Genomic DNA, 6,550 nt, shown 5'->3' with positions numbered 1-6,550 from the left:
TCCATTTTTTACCCCTGACGAAATCAACCCCCCGCGCAAGCAGCGGGCGGCGAATCACGGCGTTGTTCCGAATAGTCCGATTAAATACTCTCCTCGTTTGTGAGAGGTCCCTTTTGTTTGTTTTGAAAACAAATCAATCATCATCATCATCATCATCATCATCATCATCATCATCATCATCATCATCAGCCTATTTTTACGTCCACTCCAGGACGAAGGCCTCTTCCTGCGATCTCCAATTACCCCTGTCTTGCGCTAGCGTATTCCAACTTGCGCCTGCAAACTTCCTAACTTCATCATCCCATCTGGTTTTCTGCCGACCTCGACAGCGCTTCCCTTCTCTTGGTATCCATTCTGTAACCCTAATGGTCCACCGGTTATCCATCCTACGCATTACATGGCCTGCCCAGCTCCATTTCTTCCGCTTAATGTCAACTAGAATATCGGCTATCCCCCTTTGTTCTCTGATCCACACCGCTCTCTTCCTGTCTCTTAACGTTAGTTCTAAGATTTTTCGTTCCATCGCTCTTTGTGCGGTCCTTAACTTGTTCTCGAGCTTCTTTGTTAACCTCCAAGTTTCTGCCCCATATGTTAGCACCGGTAGAATGCAATGATTGTACACTTTTCTTTTCAACGACAGTGGTAAGCTCCCAGTTAGGATTTGGCAATGCCTGCCATGTGCACTCCAACTCAATTTTATTCTTCTGTAAATTTCTTTCTCTTGATCAGGGTCCGCTTTGAGTAATTGACCTAGATAAACGTACTCCTTTAGAGACTCTAGAGGCTCTAAATTTCGCAAGGGGGCTTCTCCACACACCGTGTCTGGCCTAACCAAGATGGCAGACCTTGGGCTGGAGTCGCAAATAAGGTGTGAACGTGCTGGCCGGTGGCATCATTTCTGCCGCCTTGCGAACTCGCACCATCCACCCTTTCAAACAGTGTGCCTTACCTTTAAATGTACTATATACTAGCGGGAACGCAGCCACATAGGAAAGGACACGATAGACATGTGGGAAAACCTACTTACGAAATTTTGAATGTCGTCTACTGCCGGCCAATTCTGCTGGGGTAACCCCGCCTGTAGCAGCATTTAAATCAATTCAATCAATACCTTTATCTGACATCACTGAAATGATGTCAGGCGCACAGACAAAAGGCTACAACTACTGCAGCTTGACGGTGGTCTGCACACCCTGACATGCATGCATTTTCAAAGCACATTAAAATATACTTTAAAAAAATTCACTCGCCATCCCGGCCCTGCCAATGTGTATCTCGAGCGAAGCTGTGGAAAACCGCCACTACAACTGCTGAGGTGGGTATCCTTTACAAATGCAAAAGCATTGTGTGACCCATGAAGCGAAAAATCCGGCGTTAACATCCGATGGTATCAAACCCCATCTGACCAAGTGGACGTGATGACGTAACGTGATTACGTCATCCCGTCAAACGTCGCGTGATGACATCATCACTTCAAACGTTACGTTCCGTGATAACGGCATCGTCATGCAACGATATCGCCTGATGATGTCATGCGATGATGTCATCACGCCAAACGTGACGTCACGCGATAACATCATCGTCAAGTGATGACGTCATGTTATACCTCTTGGAGAAGCCGCGCACTGCGTGCTGCCGGCTTCTTTGCACTGTCTCAGGGATCGACGCACATTTTTGTACGAGCACGCCGCCACGAAAAAATCCCTACCAACTAGAGGCGAACAGCTTCGCTGCTAAAATACAAGAATGGAATGAATGAAGACAAAATTGTGTGCACAAAGCAATGAAATGAAAATCATGTAAAGTTCGCACGCACGATTTGTGGATATTTGTGAACATCATCGCCAGAACCACCTTGCGAACGGACGGACTCGCTAAGCCCATTCCCTGGCTTACGACTGCTGTTCAAAACTTAATAAAAAATAAGAGAGAGAGAGAGAGAGAGAAACGAAATCGTGTTTGCGTTTCTTGCACGATTGGAATGCGACTGCAGCGGCCGGTAATGGTGCATATACCAGCGAGCTCGCACTTGCAGTACAAAACCGGAGCTACCGAGCAAGCAGTTGCGTGAGTGCGTACTTGCGCGAGGAACAGACCGTGGGTGCGTTGAGCGAGCCCTTATCTTTCTGCGCAGCCACTGCTGCTCGGACACCGTCTGGGTCTTGCGGGCCACCTTATAGCAACGCGACGCCAAGTGCGCATTACATTCAGGGTCATTTGGCTTTACAGCCGAAACGACTTCCCACTTTACTGCCGCTTTCAAGAAAGCCGAGTCTCAGAGCGGACCGTTGCAAAATCGGCCGTGCTGTAAACATTTCTCTTTATATTGAGTACTTGCAGGCCAGCGCTTCGAGAAATTCATATTGTTTACTACTTCCACTTTTTTTTGTACTGTTCCAAACAGCATTTACCAAATAGACCTTGCATTTTCTCGCGCTTATTATTGTTAGCTCAGTAAGAAAAAGGAAATTTAGGCACGGAAAGGAAATCGAGAGAGAGAAATTGGTACTTTCGTTTAAAGTGAAATGCAGCGACGACAATAAATCGTACGAGACTCCGGAGACTCCCGACTGTGAACATTCCTCTTCATTTTCATCAGCTTTATTGCCTTCTTCATCAACGTTTACACCAGCGGGCTCGTAAGGACTGCAGAGTGCTGTCTAGCACACAACAATTAGGCGTGGAATGTGATAACTATGCGGTGACAATGTGCAGGTCAATTGACGGAGAGCTAAATTTCACGCGGGCAAGCCTCCTGGACCTAAACGACCCTCGGTGGCTACTCTGAGCATACATAGTAAGTAACACCTGTTCATTAAGTTTACGCATGCAGCACACTATCCTTAGACAAGGAATCAAATGTTTAGTTCCAAGCACGTGACCAGCAGCGAGATTTACTTCGTAGTTATCTCAACGCTTTGGATAGGTGTCCTTTTTCTGGGATAAAAATGCTTTGGTCCTCGTCATGACCCAAGAAACCGAGATTTGCTCTTAACGCTCCAAGTAATTTTCTCGTGGACAGTTAATTGATCAGTTCTTTCTTGACAGTAGTATGTGGGAATTTTAATTGTTTTCTATATGTACTCATGGCCTGCTCATGATTGTGTTGTTCTCGTGTATTATCTGCTTTTAGCAGATTACAGTGAAGTGGCACTGATGGTCCACGTGTGCATATCACCTTTCAGTCTGCCAGCAAACTTAAGACTCGTGGGTTATCTGCCTGTGGATACTTTCGCACCTGGGTATCACCGGAAATGATGAGGCCGATAGACTGGCTTCACCACTTGTCGTGGCGCTCCTTTGCCATACCTGGCCCTTGCGCCATAAAACACCACACATCATCATCATCGATAGACTGGCTTCAACTTGCGCCCAGAGCGACTGTAGCGGCCTGGAAATTTTGTGTAAGCTTGACGACGTTCGTGTAACGATTCGTCGTTACAATCTCAAGTGGCATCGCGACCACCGTGATCCCACTCAACCGCTTCCGGCCCGTGTCCCTAGTCCAGGCTGACCTCGTCGGTCTAGAGCACTACTACTCAAGCTAAGTTTAGGTTGTGCCGGGCTGTCTGAACGTTTATACCGACAATGACGTGTGCGTCTTGTGGTTCCTGCGGGATACCTGAGCACCTCATAATAAACTATTCTGCTCTCCTTGCATAGCGATCGTAGCTACTGAGGGACCATCCACTTCCTGGTCTGCTGTGAATACGATCTTCGATGAACACCTGTTTCCGTGTAGTTGCACGTCTTGACACGACCATACTCATCGCGTCCCGTTTACTTTTCTACATACAACTGAATGGGCTTCCCATTTGTAGTGCATTTTTCTTTGCGAGAGACGAGTTCATTTTTGTTTGTTTTTGTTTGGTTTGGTTTGGTTTGTGTTGCATACTTTTGTCATTATTACAACCTGTCAGTTTATTTTTCTGTTCCTACTGCCACACTCTTTCTCACTGCTTTAGTTTAGACTTTGTGGATGGTCATCTTATCCTTTCTTTCCGCTTTATACCCTCGGTTTCTATCCTCTTACTCCCTTAAAGAATAGACAGGCGTTGTGCCCCTTTCGGTGGCAGTTGCCAGCCTGCTCCCTCCCTGTACTGAATTTACGAATGATTTCACTTCATCTGTATAAAATTATCAAGTTTTTCAGTGCTCAGATGACGTGGTGCTACAAACCAAACTTATATCTTACGTGAAAGCGATTAGGTTGGCACAGAAAAAAATGTGCGTGATGCAATGGCATGGTTTGAAAATAAAGGTCATGCAGTCAATTCAACGAAAACGAAAGCTGTGTGCTTCAGAAATCCGCTAAAGGCAGCACTTGATACGGTACCGCTTTTTACAGCGTAAGCTGTTATGGGCTTATTCTAATACCGTTTCAGTTGGCGATGGTGTCCGCTGCCGCCACGCCAACGCTTGCTAGCTTGCAGCGGGAAAATGCTCCATAAACGCGCCCTAGCGCGCGAGGACACACGATGATGATGGTGATTTATTGTCATCCCCTTTGAAACCAGGCGAGGACAAATGGTCACCTAGCTTGCTTGAGTTACTCAGGTATGCTATCAATGCTTTTCCTTCTAGCGTTCTAGTATACACCTCTTTAATTTTTTTCTGTCTACCTTAAACCGCTGCCTATACTTGTGATGAATCCGGTTGTATCTCTTGCCTGCTTTATTTTTTTTTTCACCGATACTCTAAACATCTCTGGCTTATTTCGATTGCTGACCGGTTGATGCTTTCGTCTACTTTAAAACCAAGTGCTTCGGGAATTTGTTCGTTACAAATTGTAACACGCGATGTGACATGCTCACCGCGTTGCGTAGATACGTGCACATATTGCATTGCATTTGCATGTTATTAAGCCAGGTGGCACGCCATGTAGCAGATGCACAGGTAGCGGTACAAGGCAGAATGTTTGAGGAAGGAAAAGAAGTTTACGGAGATGTATATACAAAAATGCTATAAAAATATATATTGTGTACCTTATTAAATCAAGCTGGCTAGGTCACTATGTCCGCGCCGCGTTTCAAATGGGATGCCAATAAATAATGATATTCATCATCATTAGCTGGCTAGGCCGCTGTTTGTCACAGCTTTGTTTCAAAGGTTTGGTTTGGTTTCGTTTGGTGCCTAGAGAATGCCAATAATTCCATCTTCATTGGCATCGTGGCGTGCCACTTGTGACGCGATGTGAGATGCGCACCGCGTAGCGTCGTTACGTGTGCAAATTATATTGCAGTTGCATATTAATACACCAGGTGGCACGCCATGTAGCAGTTACATAGGTACAAGGTGCATAGAGAAGGTTTAAGGAAGAACAAGAAGGTTAAGGGAGATGTATACAAAAACGCAAGCATGAAAACTATGTACGCGTATAGCATACCTGATTTAATAAAACAAGCTAAGTGACTGTCACCGTCCCGTTTCGAAGGAAATGCCATTAAATCATCATCATTAGCGTTGTATCGTGCGATTTGTCACGCGATGTGAGATGCGCGCCCAATAGTGTCGATACGTGCGAACATTGCGTTGCAGTTGCGCTATGTTCCCCCAGGTGTCCCGACATGTAGCAGTTGCATATAGCAGTCGCACGCTGCATGTAGCTGGACCTGGTTAACTCAAGTAGACTAGGTGACTATTCGTCACAACCCCGTTTCGAAGGGAATGCCAATAAACCATCATCATCATCATCCACAGCATCGCATCGTTCCACGAGTTGTGACGGTTGTGACATCTGCGCCACGTAATCTGGGCACCTGTGTTTACTCTTCGGTACACGTCATGGCGCCTCCTCTGTTGAAGACCAAATCATAGAGCTACGCGCGCAGCTGCAACCAGGCGACGTCGGGCTCAGCAGATCGCTGTGTAGAGCCCGACGTGTTGCCTCGCAAGCCACAGCTCGCTGTCGACGCCGGGCGGACAGTTCAAATCGTTCTCGTGAAAATGAGGCGAAGAGACTTCGCCGCGAAGACCCTGTTGTGCTTGGCGCAGAAAATTAAGCTCCTATGGAGCCGCTTCTCCAGCTTACGCTGTTACTGTGCTGCATGTGCTATGCAGGCCTGTGACTTTTTTTCTTTACACTCGCGCAACAAACATTTATGTAATTTCTTTCCAATAGAGTATGTGCATTTGGTAAAATACCCTGCAATAATTGATAATGAAATTCCCTGGCACAGCCATTCAACGTACATTTGTACTAGACTCAGGAGTATTGCGTGTTCATTAGTTAATATGAAATCTTATTTTCCCATGTCGGTTAAAAGGATGGCCATGCACTCGCTTGCGTACAGCGCTTTGAGGTACGGTATAAACGTGTTTGCACCTTCTTCTGTTCGTTGGCAGTGCAGAATCGATGCCATTCTAAAGAGTATACTGAAAAGCATGGCTTACAATTCTCCTGCGGCAGATCTGTTTGCGAATCTTTGCTTGCCTTCCTTTAATGCACTGTTTGTGCAAACAGTTGTCTCGCGCCCCTTTTGGAACTCCCATTTGAGACATATACCTGCACTGCGCCTCGATCCCTCCGAAAGCTTCCTCGTTTTATTGT

This window comes from Dermacentor silvarum, chromosome 8 (assembly GCF_013339745.2).
Source record: "Dermacentor silvarum isolate Dsil-2018 chromosome 8, BIME_Dsil_1.4, whole genome shotgun sequence".
Lineage (NCBI taxonomy): Eukaryota > Metazoa > Arthropoda > Arachnida > Ixodida > Ixodidae > Dermacentor > Dermacentor silvarum.
The sequence above is the reverse complement of the archived record's forward strand: the minus strand, read 5'-3'. Positions refer to the sequence as shown.